The sequence below is a fragment of the Myodes glareolus genome, chromosome 1, assembly GCF_982192425.1.
Source record: "Myodes glareolus chromosome 1, mMyoGla1.1, whole genome shotgun sequence".
In the NCBI taxonomy this organism is placed as follows: Eukaryota; Metazoa; Chordata; class Mammalia; order Rodentia; family Cricetidae; genus Myodes; species Myodes glareolus.
This window is the reverse complement of record NC_142026.1, coordinates 27,022,863-27,036,280: the sequence shown is the minus strand read 5'-3', so window position 1 is coordinate 27,036,280 and position 13,418 is coordinate 27,022,863. Positions and strand designations below refer to the sequence as shown.

General features: G+C 44.2%; 1 pseudogene; it reads left to right on the top strand.

The window, feature by feature from the left end:
- The first annotated feature begins 2,228 nt into the window (after positions 1–2,228).
- Positions 2,229–12,821, top strand: LOC125416451 (sp110 nuclear body protein-like; annotated as a pseudogene).
- Positions 12,822–13,418: the final 597 nt, after the last annotated feature.

The following is a 13,418-nucleotide window of genomic DNA, read 5'->3' as shown; positions in this document are numbered from 1 at the left end:
CTCTTCCCATGTTCTACAGGGCTGGTCCTTAGGCTCCCCGCATCTGTCACTGTTGGACTCTAGTGTTCAAACCGAGAAGAAGTCACCCCCAGAGACCACCTCATACACCACAGCCGATGCAAAACCATGAGGATTTTATTAATTCTGTCATGACAGGGTCCCTCAGCATTCGGGAAGCTGAGAGACCCTGAATAGCTGGTACAGTATACTTTTAAAAGAGAAGGCCCCATAGAAACAAGAGGGGTTGTTCCTTGACCATTATGATTGGCTTATTCGGGAAGGGCTAATACCAACAATTGGCTGGAGAGCTATTGTCAGATCAGATGAGGTAAGAGGTCATTTTGACTCCGTTTCCCAGGGGACTGAGTCAAAACATACGTGTATGGGTAATTGTCCAGGAACTGAGTACGTGCATGTGTAGCTGTTAGGTCCTTGGTTCCCAGGGGAGGAGGGGAAGCACTAAGGCAGGAAGGCTGAGAGGGTTCAGAAATGGCTTCAGAACTGTCTTAAAGTCTTACATCACTACACTCCAGAAGGACCTGGATTCGCAGCAGTGCCTCTGTAACCCAAACTACTAACCCTATTGGTGATCCTCACCAGGCCAGGGGGAGGAGTGCAGGGGGTGGGGTGGGGGGTGTTGGAAAGAAGTGGCTTGCTCTCTTTCTGCTCTGTGAGCTGAGATCTCTTTCGGTTTTCTTTTCTAGAAATCCAACACAGCAAGGCCAGGGCAGCAAGATTTCCCAGAAGGCCTCTCCAGGCAGGGTCCAGGATCTCCTTAAAGGATTCCTGGCTGCTTTAGTGAACCTAGGAGACAGGTGACAGCCCAGCATCCAGGTGCGCTCTGCTCTTGGGCTCTGCAAAGCTGGAGTCTTCATTCTTGGGGATCAGCTTTTATCTGCTGGACCTTAGGGTCCCCAGGCTGTCTCTTGACAAAGTAGTGATTTCTAGAGTTTTGGGGCAGGTGCCTAAAACCTACAAGGGGGTCAATAAGGGGCCGGGAGGGGCGTGCAGTGGAAGGTAAGACACAGTGTCTTTTCTGAAAGTTAAAGACTGCTGGGGACAGTTTCCTGGGCTTGCTTCTGAGGTTGAAACCTGCATGTGCCCATGGTGAGTGGTGCCTTCAGCGTCTACCAGGCATTTGCCTAATTTTGAAGCTAACGAGAAAGAGAAAAATACAGAGTGTTTCTGTAGCCTGTCATGAGGTTTCGGGTTAATTTTATTTTGGGGAGGGGGTTGTTTGTTTTGGCTTTTGTTTTAGTAAATTTATGTTCATTTCCTTGAAATACATTGCTGCTTGAAAATTCAAAGGGATTCGTATATTAGGGTTCATAATACTGATTACCAAATGAGGCACGGAACCCTTGAGCTGGTTTACGTCTCCACCATTATCAGGGATTGTGACTACCGTTTTCTGTAGGCTACTTTGATATGACTATGTACTGTCAAGTCGTTCCCACTTTTCTGGCTACTCCCACTTGCTGTATTTTAATGCACTTATTTGTACACGTGGCTTATGTTATTGATTGCTCATGTTTAGGCGTTGTCTTTCTTACTGTGTTTGTCTTTTCCTAATTTATTTGTAAGACCCTTTAACATAATAAATATTTGAATGCAGGTATCTATGAGATACAGTATCTTTTTTTTCTTCTGTTTGTATTTCAGGATAGCTCTGGCTATCCTGGAACTTACTATGTAGACCAGGCTCACCTCAGACTCCAGAGATTATGAGTCATTTTGTCGGGTTTGAGATGCAGTACCTAGCACAGTAAAAAACCAAAATATTAGCGCCAGGCAGACTCTGCTGTGCCATTGATTTTTCTTGGGCTTTGATACTTAACCCTTCTGGGGTCTGGTTTTCATCATTTGGAAACCAAGGCAGGTGACAAATGAGAACACTGTCACTGTCTTAGTCTGAATGTTGCTATGTAGTAAGTCATCGTAAACAGAGCGCAGAGTATTTGTCCGTCCTGGACTCCCCTGTCCCCACATGAGCTTTGTCTACAACTTTCTCTCACACCTGTCCTCAACTGCCAGGATTTTCTAGGACTAAAGGCTGCTGATGGTACATCGTCCTGTCTTCCAGTCCTGTAGTGGGTGATGATGTTGCTGCTCCTTTTTCTCCTTTCCTTCTTTTTTCCTTATTTTTTTTCTTACCAAGGTTAAGGAATTTGGAAATTAGTAAAAATGAACAGAACTGCTTAATTTGCCAATGGGATTAAATCCCTGGAAATACTCACTAATTACAATTTAATATTCCATATAACAAAAGATGAAAGGGGTATCCTTGTCTGCTTTGTGTTTTAAAATAAAACAAAATAATCTTCAGTGTAAGCTGGAGACAGTGTAAGTGTAAGTGATAGGACACTTACCAAAGAAGCACAAAGGCTCAGTCCTCAGTACTGTCGAACACCAAGAGCTCCCCAGATGATGGCGCTGTTTACTAGGTCTTCTGCCTTTACAACACTTTGCCAATGCTGTGTCACCTAGGAAGTTTTGGTCCTGTGACAACTGACTGGTCATTTCCTCATGATCTGGAAGTGGTCGATTTTTATGACTATCATATGGGTATGGGAAAAGACACAGGTCTGTCCTGAAGAATGAAACAGATTTTCAAATCCAAACGGTGACATCACTTTGACCAATCCTATTTTTCACACCCTTCCTGGTTTTATTTTGTGTAACCTGTTTGTGTCAAAATATGTGGTTCTTTTCAGTGTCTAAATATGGCCAGGTTTCTAGCTGTCCACATTTGGTGGTCCCTTTTCTTGAGAACATTGGTACCAGATGGGTTCAGCTGCAGTGTGGTGATCTGTTCTAACCCTGCTCAGTGTCAAGCACTCATTCAACTGTAAACCAGCACCAGAAAGTCAGGGTTTGGTACCTCCTCAGCCCGGTCCACATTGTATCATCTAGCATGAGAGTTACCCCACCTTTGCCTGCATTGGAGCTTTCCACAGCACCATAGTTGCAATGACAGTGAGCATCATGCATACTTTGTGAACTCAGGAAGTTACTACCAGTGAAATCCTAAAACAAAGGCTGAACATAACAACCACTCAGAGAATAACAGATATTTTCAAAAGCCACTTCATGCCTGAACATGCCTTTGAGGGTGGTGGCATGCTACTGTCTGTCCCTCTCAGCCTCTGTGGTCGCTGGGCACTGCCTTTGTTTTCTGTATGCACACATCTTTAAGACTTGGGTCGATAGACCAATAAGGGATGCTTGAGGACTGGGATGGCTACCTTCAAGTACCCATTCCAATAAGAACAACTCTCCATACTCTGAACAGCCTCTGCCTCTGTCTCCTCAGCCTGCCTCTTTCCCCAGGATGTTCATTATGATAAAGGGTATTGAGGAGGTTCTTCTCCAGCACTTCATTCAGATGAAGCAGGACATCGCAGATGCCATCAACAAGCCTTTCCCCTTCTTTGAAGCCTTCCAAGACCACTACTTCATCACTGAAGAAATGTACAAGGCAGTCCAATCCCCACTAAGTATGCTCCACTATTGAGATCTAGGCCTATAACCCACCAGAGTTTCTCTGTATAGCCTTAGCTGTCCTAGATCTCACTATGTAGACCAGGCTGGCCTCAATAGAAAACATTCAAGATCTGACTCTTTGTCTCCTAGGATTAAAGACAAGTGTCATCAAGCCTGGCTTTTTTTTTAAAATTACAATCATATATTTGTTTGGGGGTGGAGGTGGGCACATGCATGGTGTGGGGTTTGAAGGACAACTTGTAGACTCTGTTCTTTCCTTCCACAATATGGATCCTGGGGATCAGACTCCTGTCCTCAGGCTCGAAGGCCAACACCTTCACCCACTTAGCCAGCCTCACCAGCCCAAAGTAGCTTTCTTATAATATAGAAAACCACAAATATAGAATTCTCAGCTCAATAAAGAACTATTCAAACTAATTCATCCTTGCTTCACTCATTGAAGAATTCTCTGGACGCCTGTCAAGATATGGTCCCTGTATCCAGAGTCATGCTCAATGTTCTCACCAGTCTGGAGCAGACTTTCCACCCATCACTGCTACTTATTGTTCAGCCTAAGCGAACACCCCAGCCTGGGGGCAATTTGCAGAAGCTTCAAAAATGGCAAGGTGATTTCTCCGATATCTTTTTCATGTGCAGTGTTACGGTACTAAAAGCCTGGGTTTGTTTCCAGTGTGGAATATGCATCCCAATGTCTGTTCTTCCTGTGAAAAGGTAAACCACACTCACTCACAAAAGCAGCTTGAGGGGGATAGCCTTTGCTGCCTGGATCTCGGTTGTCCCAAGGGGAATTTTTATAGGACACAGATGTTTTTGTAGCAGTTACTCAGTGAATTTTCACTCAGGTATAACTTTGTTTGTGACAGGGTCTCATGATGTAGTCCTTCCGCCTCGGCCTACTTTCCAAGTGCTGGTGTTACTGGTGTGAGCCCGCCACACCATCTCCAGGGAGCCCATCTCCAGGGAGCACCTGAAATGACAGAAATGCCAAAAGTCAGATGTGGAAGAAAAACAGGGAGCTCTAGAGATGGAGAACGAGGAAACGGGTTCAATGTGCATCTCTCTGAGACGGCGTCGTTGTGCCGCACAATTTTTATGATCATCTCATGTGTCCTTAAAACAACCTGTGACATCATTGTTAACTGTTCTAGACCGACAAGGAAAGTTGGGCAGGAGCTCCCACAGTCATTTGTTTTAGAAGTAGGACTGGGAACGCCTATATGGATTTCCCAATACAGAGGCCAAGATAGTGACCACTATGGCAACAAAGCCAGCAGGAAAGCAGCTTGTAAGGCTGGAGGAGAGAGAGAGAGAGAAAGAGAGAGAGAGAGAGAGCTTGCAAAGATGAGGGTGACAGACACAGACAGGGAAAGAGAGGGTAGAAGAAAGAACGGAGCGTGAGGGGTGATGGAACTGGAAGAACTGGGACTTTCGTCAGAGCCTTATCTCTGGCGCACAATGCCCGAGATAATTTAGCTCACAATGAGAAAAGGGGTTTGGGAGGGTTCTGATCTGACATAGTTGAAGCCTGTAGCAAGGCAGTATGTCACAGCAGGAGTGTGTGACAAAGTAAAACTGCTCACTGTGTGTTCTGATAATGAAGAGAGACTTGGATTCCATAATCCCCTTCAAGGGATGCTCCAGCGCCCACACAGGGCCACTCAGTTCACCTCTTCAAGTATCACCCTTCCCCTGTAGTGCGGTGGTTCTCAGCCTGACTTGCTAACGCTGCCATCCTTCAATACAGCTCCTTATGTTGTGGAGACCCCCAGCCATAAAGTTATTTTCATTACTCCTTCATAACTGTAATTTTGCTACTGTTACGAACCATAATGTAAATATCTGAGGAACAGGATAGCTCTGTGAAAAGGTCGTTCGAGCCCCAAAGGGGTTGAGACCCACGTCTGTAGTGTCACCCTGGGATCCAGACCCCTAACACCTAAGTTTTGAGGGGACATTCGACATCCAAACTATAGCAGCTGGATAAAAAAAAGGAACAGAAAGAGGGGCAGAAAACAGGTCTGGCAAGTTGAGGTGGGAGTGAGAGGACCACCAGGCACTAAAACCATGGGACACTGGAGAGAACAAACCCAGCTGAGTCCAAACACAGTCACACTGCATTGTGACACTGTCGTCGCTGGGTCACTATGGATGACCCTTCACCATCTAAAGGCTCCTTCCCAAAGGAGAGGTGATTCCTTAAGCTAAGGGAACAGTGGAGGGTAGGCTTCCGCTCGAAACCAGGGCAGCTGCCCAGGCATCTGGCCCCTGCAAGGCCAGGAGAACACGAGCTTCCAGTACACGCTGAGCTCCTCCGAGACCTGACCGGGCTCATCCTGGCCTGTGCAGCTCTGTGGTTTTGTTCTGAACCTTGTTTGTGTCCATGACTTTTCCCGTTTGTGAGTCAAGGCATCTTTATTTCTGAAATAAATGATGAAGAAGAGTCTTAACAGAAACCAACCCCAATCTATTAAAGGGAACGGTGTGTGCGAAGCCAAGGGCCTGGTGTTGGGATTGAAAGGAAGGTCATAGGTTAGTCCCACTGAAGTGGCCAGGTCGTAGGGTACAATAGGACCTGCAGGAATGGGGAGAAACCAGAAGATCAAGATCTCAATACACTCTGCTAAGAAGACTTTGTTTCATTTACTACTCCAGGGAGATGTATTTATCTATTTAAATATGGACATTTGTTAAAATTGCACAATTAAAATTGTATGTTAAAATTTCACACAATTGACTAAGTTGTATAAAAATAAAATCATAGGAAATTACATCCCTGGGTACAAAATATCCAATTTTATGTGTCAAAACCCAGTTTTGCTTAACTTTCTTCTATTTATTTATTTACTTTTGAGGTCTTTTTCAAAACCTTTCCATACATTTGGTCACATCCTATCCCCTCCTTCAACTCCTCTCAGCTCCTCCCACTCTACCCACCCCACTTCATAGCCTTTCTCTCTCTCTCTTAGAAAACTCAAGCCCAGTATAGGCTTTTATGCCCATGCCCAGCACTTGGCAAGCAGAAGCAGGTGGATCTCTGCGGTTTTGAAACCAGCTTAGTCTACTGAGTGAGTTCCAGGGTAGCCAGGGCTGTTACAGAGAGGAGACCCTATGTTAGAAAAAAAACAAACAAATAACGCCCCCCCCAAAAAAAAACCTCAAACCCAAATCAGAACAAACAGACAAAAAGCATATATAGGCACAAATAAAACTAAAAAAAAAAGAAAAAGAAAAAATGGAGTCCATCTTGTACTAGCCAACGACTCCTCAGCATGGGGGCCTGACCTGGAGTGTTATTGATTATCTGTAAGGAGCCATCCAGATATCGCCATTACAAGATGGCACTAGCGGTCCTGCAGCTTGGAGGTAAACAAAGTCCTTCTTTGGTATTGCCGCGTGGGGCTGAGCGCCCTTTGCTTGTACATGCGCAATTGAGCCTTGCCCCTAGCCAATCCTGAGGCTTCGGGCATCAGCAGACTGGTATTCACCAATCAGGACAGTACCCGAGTCCCTTCAACCTATATAAGCAGATGCCGCTTGGCCTTCACGTGCTCTCTCTCTCGCTTCCCGCTCTACCTTTAACCAAGAGGCTCCAATAAAGTGTGATTTGAGAAGAATCCTCGACTTCGTGGTCGTTCTTCCTTGCTGGTCAAGGGGTTCGCCACAATTATCCAGTGTCATTCCATTGAAGAATACTGATTTTCCCTTTTCCATCAAGTATTAATTGCAAATACATTCTTTGTTAGGAGTGGAACTTTGTGCCATTCTCAGTGCTCAGATATTTGTCTGGTTTGAACTCGGTCTTGGGCATGTTGACTCATTCTCTGTGAGTTCAGCATGCACCAGTCCCTCTGTGTGCAAAAGAAGCTGTTTCCATGGAGTCATCTGCCACCTCTGATCATTGCACCTCCTTTTTAGCATAGATCCCTGAGCTTTGAGGGGAGGACGTGACAGATATCCCATTTAGGACTGAGTACTCCAAAGTTGAGGAAATGCGGCCATGAGATCCAGGTGAAAGGCATTTTCTTATTTAGTGATCTACTGGGGAGGGTCCAGCCCATGGTGGGTGGTGCCATCCCTGGGCTGGTGGTCCTAGATTCTATAAGAAAGCAGGTTGAGCAAGCCATGGGAAGCAAGCCAGTAAGCAGCTTCCCTCCATGGCTTCTGCATCAGCTCCTGCCTCTGGGATCCTGCCCCATATGGGTCCTGTCCTGACTTCCTTCAGTGGTGAACAGCAATGCTGAGGTGTAAGCCAAACAAACCCTTTCCTCTCCAACTTGTTTTTTGGTCATGGTATTTTGTTGCAGCAATAGAAACCCTAACTAAGACATCTCCCACTCTCTGAATGTTGTCCAGCGTGGATCTCTGTGTGAATTCCCATCTTCCACAAGAAGAAGCTTCTCTGATGAGGGTTAATTAGTGCAGTGATCTATGGGTGTATTAGGGTTCTCTAGGGGGACAGAAATATTAGAATGAATCTATTTATAGAAAGAGGATTTATTAAAATGGTTTACAGGTTGTAGTTCAGCTAGTCCAACAATGGCTGTCCACCGATGGAATGTTCAATAATACAGTAGTTGTTCAATCAAGGAGGATGGGTGTCTTGCCTGGTCTTCAGTATACTCTTAAATCCCAAAGAAGTAAGCTCTAATGCCAGCTCTTGCCAGCAAGAACAAGCATGCAAAGAGAACCAGCCTTTTTCTTCCATGTCCTTTGTATAAACTGCCAGAAGAAGGTGTGTCCCAGATTAGAGGTGGGGCTTACCACCTAAAAAGATCTAGATTTAAGATGGGGCTTCCTACTTCAAATGATTTAATAAAAATACCTCGCATGTGTATCCAGCCCCTTGTGTTTTAGGTAATTCCAGATGTAGTCAAGTTCATGGCCAAAAATATCCATCACAATTAGCATAGCAAAACATTATTAGTAGTGATTGTGTTGTTATGCTCATTTAGAAAATTAATGCAGTAGGTTTAACTTGAGATTCATGACCTATCTAGTCTTAGATATTTGGATATATTAACAGTGTTGAATGTGGGTTCATCTCATAAAACTGCCCTTACATCCAATTGAAAGGTAGTTGGTCACCCTTATAACATTTGTGCCACTATTCCACTAGTGAGTACAGCAGGTTGCAGTATTATAGCTCACGGCATTCCTAGCTGGGTGAGACTGATGATGACTTTTCACCTCTGGTAATGTGCATAGAACCTTCTCCAGCACTAAGAATGCTAGTCCGTGGTAGTGAAACTTCTAGTTGAACACTAGCATGATTTCTTCATGCAGGATGGCATAAGTGTGTGGTGCATTGAGCAATAGGGTCTTATTAGCAGATTATGGAGAGTAACCAATAGCACTGGCAATGATCTGTAATGTTTGGGGCAGAGGAACCTCTGGTACTTCTTTGGCCAATGACTCAAAAAGATGTGACACATTCCTGAAACTAGGAGTTTTTATTTGGTAGCATATGATATCTTCTCAGGGCATTATCTCCCCTGCTATATGATAATTTTGTTTAAATTCCATTTAAATTTGTATACATTTGAGGGAGCTTCTACAGTAGCAGGTTTCTATATGGTCAACCCAATTTTTGGTGATATAGCAATGACTAAATAGCACTGATTATCCAAATGAAATAAAAGCCAAAAGCTGCCACAGAATGGACATGGGTGGTGATGAACCCATTCTGTGCAACTGGGGAAAATCAGTAACTCTGCCTCCTGTGCTGTGGGAAAAGATGCACTAGGCAATCCCATCTGCCAGATAACTTCCAGGATCATGATATGTGCTCCTTTGCTAATTCCAGTTGTTATTGCCAATGAAGGGAAAAAGAGAAGTGTGCAGACCCTTCTCCTCCCCAACCATCCCCACCAAGCCATCTGTCCTCTGCACCAAGAGTCAGTGAACCCCGAGCAGCGTCACAGCAAATCACTGAGATTCTGGATGAGCATCCCAGTCCTTCTCACCCAGCTGTGCCTACCCCTGGCTTCATTCAGGAAGGAAAGATTACTCCAGGCAAGAAACATTTGGGGGGAGTGTGGGCATAGTTTTCAAGGCTACTTCCTGATGATTTGGGGTGCTGATAATCTTATGGGGACCTAAAGAAAACTTAGAATTATGATCAAGTCCTGACTGGAGTATCCTTTGAGACTTGATTATCTCAGGCAGCAGTCTTGAATCTGTTCTGGATGTAGAACTCAGACATCTGGGCCATCCACTCCTATCAGAGATTTCTCAGGGGTTCTTTTTGTGATCAAACCTGATTTTATTTAACCCAGAATGAATCCACAACCTCTCATTTCCTGTGGCAACAAAAGCAAAATCTCTTCTCCAAAGTAACATACATTTTGACTTCAATTTTGAAGTCAAAGTATTTTCAAAATACCTATCTTGGATTAATTAGCAGCATTTATAAGCAAATATCTATTAGCAGCTGTTGCTCCTTCCTCAGCATTCAGACAATTCAAAGAGAGCATAATAACATACAGTATCAAGACTCTGTGTGTTTTCCATCTTTATGTGGCTTCATTTAAACTCTTATTTCTTTTATTTTTATTTTGAAATTTTGGTTTTTTGAGACAGGGTCTCTCTGTGTATATTTGTCCTTGAACTCACAGAAATCCACACACCTCTGCCTTCCAAGTGCTGGGATTAAAGATGTGTGCCAAGAAACCTTGAACTCACAGAGATCCACCTGCCTCTGCCTCCCAAGTGCTAGGATTAAAGGTGTTCCCACCACACAACTACTCTTTTTTTCTTTTTCCTTTTAAAGACTTTATCCTTCTTTTTTTCTTTCAAAAGTCTACATATATTTTTAAACACACTGTAAATTGTTTAAAGGCTTTTTTTTGCCTGAAACTATCTTTACTGTATCTCTTTTTCTGTCATGTGAGTCTTTAATTTGCTAAGTGATATGTCTATGATTAAAGCCTTGGCTTTGGCTGGATCCAGCCCATTCCTTAGCTTTCTGAGATTCTAGCCTCATTATAGTGGCACTGGCCAGAGCCATGTTTATTGTCACAACTCTATGGTGTTTCAAGGTCCATACAGCTGCCAAGAAGCATGTTGTAAGCTATTCACAAATACCATTTAAGTGTTTTGTGGCAGAGCCTCTTAAAAGGGCTGCAAAGTTTTTGCAGCCAAAGCTGAGTCAGGAAGCCTCTCTTAAATGAGACACATTTGCCTCCAGCAAACAGAGCCCACCTGAGAAAGTATTACTATCAATAAGCCATGCTTAACTCTATCCTCTTCTGTCTAGAATTATTTCCCAAGCTCTCTCAGGCTTTGTGTGGATGCAGTTGTCCACACATTGGGTACCATTTGTTGTCTGAGATTTCTGTCCTGCCCAGTTCTGGAGCCATTCAATCCCAAAGAAATACACAGAAGCCTACATTAATTATTAACTGGCAATCAGCATTTTATTAAAAATAATAGAAGTGAAAGGATAAAAGACTATTGTCCTACAGCAGTCCTTGATGCTTGTTCCTTCATGTTCAACCTCTGATCTCTCCTTTCCAGCTGATCCTTCAACAGGTTAGGGTTGAGCTTGGAGAGCTGTCTCAAGGTTAAGGCACACACATACACATGCATGCAGATACACACATATACACATACACATGTACACACACATACACACAAGCATACATACATATGCACACACAAAACACATAAATACACATGCATATACACACACAATTAATGAACAAAAATATTATTTAATTTTTCTAAATAAAAAAGATTGACAGGTTTATATTTGTGACTATAAGAGACTTTGTATTCTTTCTTCTTAGCAAATAAAAAGCAAAGGAGGCATCTGGTCAACACCCAAAAGAAAATGTCAGAAGAAAAGTCCCACAGAAGGTGAGACGAAGAGGCAAGAGGATGCTGGAGCAGGCTCCTGAGGGGCCAAAGATCTGGTGGAGAAGGAATGGAGTTTGCTCTCAACTCAATGAGAAGGCACACAGGGAGCTCTGGATAGTGCGGTGATCTGGTTTTAAATTTCACCTGACCAGTTTTGTCACTGAGAAACCAGTGAACTCTGTTCTGATGGGAGGTGGCAGTGGTCCAAGGTGAAGGATGGAGAGTGACTGGTTTCCTTTCGATGTTCATGAGGGCACCATCCTTCCAAACTAAAAGGAGAATTAACAGCTTCATTCTGTGAGATAAAATGTAAAAGCCTGGGTCCTAGCCCTGAGGGGCCATGTCTTAGAGTTGCTTGGCTGTGAAGAGACACCATGACCACAGCAACTCTTATAAAGGAAACACATTTAATTGGGTGGCTTACATTTTCAGAGGTTTAGCCCAATGTTATCATGGTGCAGGCAGACATGGTGCTGGAGAAGTAGCTGGGAGTCCTATATTTTGACCTGCAGGCAGCAGGAAGTGGTCTGAGACACTGGACATGGCTTGAGCATATATGAGACCTCAAAGCCCACCCCTGCAATGACATACTTTCTCCAACAAAGCCATACCTCCTAATAATGCCACTCCCTTTAAGGAACATTTTCTTTGAAATCACTACAGTTAGCTCATGGTACAAGTGCAAGAAGAGCTCTGGAGAGGAGCCCTGTGCCAGTGGGCTGTGGCTATCCTGTGATGTCCACTTCCTAAGTCCCAGCAATGAAAAGCACTGTGCTCTCCCTCTCCTCAGTGAAACCCAATGGTCCCCCCAGCAGAGCCTCTGGGTCTCAGCCACACCCTCCAGTGGCACTCCTGGGAGCTGCCTTCATGGCAGGCACTATGCCTGTCTCTCCTGTACTTCTGTACGCTTTACCCATGAAAGGTGTCTCGCAGTCTTTGGATGTTGTCTGTTCTGCACATGAATGCTACATGGAAGGCTCTCCCTCCACTCCTGAAGAATCCCAGGGCTTTGCCATTTGACTTTGATGGTACCACCTCATGGTTCAGGAGTCTTACAAACATGAAACAAAAAGCAACACCCCAACCCTTCAATAACCCCATATTCATCTAGTTAATACTACTGAGAGCTCCCTGGGGTGAGAACATATGGAGAACATATTTGGGGGGGGGAAGCATGGTGCACATCAGAAAAAAAAAACAGTAACTTAAACTGAGGCATGGAGATCTGGAAGGGAGGGTGCAATGGGGAAAGAAATCTGTGAAAGAAGGGAAGTTCCACTGGGGACGTCCATTCCTGAGTCTCTCTTGGCCCAGGGGTGGCCTCACTTGGACAAGGAGTCCAGAAGAAGCTCAAAGTGGTGGACCAGAGGACTCAGAGGAAGAATGACTCAACCAGGAACTTGAAGATGGTGACCAGGACTCAGAAGGCAAGGACTGGACATCCTCTGATTTCTAAATAAGGTACGGTGGGACCTGCCTTACACTTTTCCTGGTGGGACCTGGAAAGGCTCAGTATGGCAGGGTCCCTTAGACCTGGCACAGCAGTGGGGGAGATTCATGAATTCAATATTAGGAGAGAGAAAGAATGAGGATAGGGGTCAGAGGGGCAAAGAGAGGCAATGTTCTACTGTGGCTGAGGAGGTTTTGGTAAAAGAACATAGCCACAGGTCATCAGGTCATAGCCACAGGTCATCTCAGCTGAGACATAAGACAAAGAGAGGGTCTTCACCCTTTAGATTTTACAACCTTAAAGATAACTAAGAACTTCCAAAGGTCTGTGTCCATGTTTATGTCTACCTATGTGCACATTATTCATAGCTAAAGCCAATAATTTTTAAAACTTTACATAAAGTGAAATAAGTTGTTTGGTCATATAAACTGTATAAAAATGTATTACTGAGCCAGGTAGTGGTGGCACTTACCTTTAATCCACACACTTGGAGAACCAAACTCAGGATCTCTAAGTTCGAGGCCAGCCTGGTCTATAGAACTAGTTTCAGGACAGAAACCCTGTCTGGAAAAACAAAAAGCAAAAACCAACAATTACAAAGTATTTC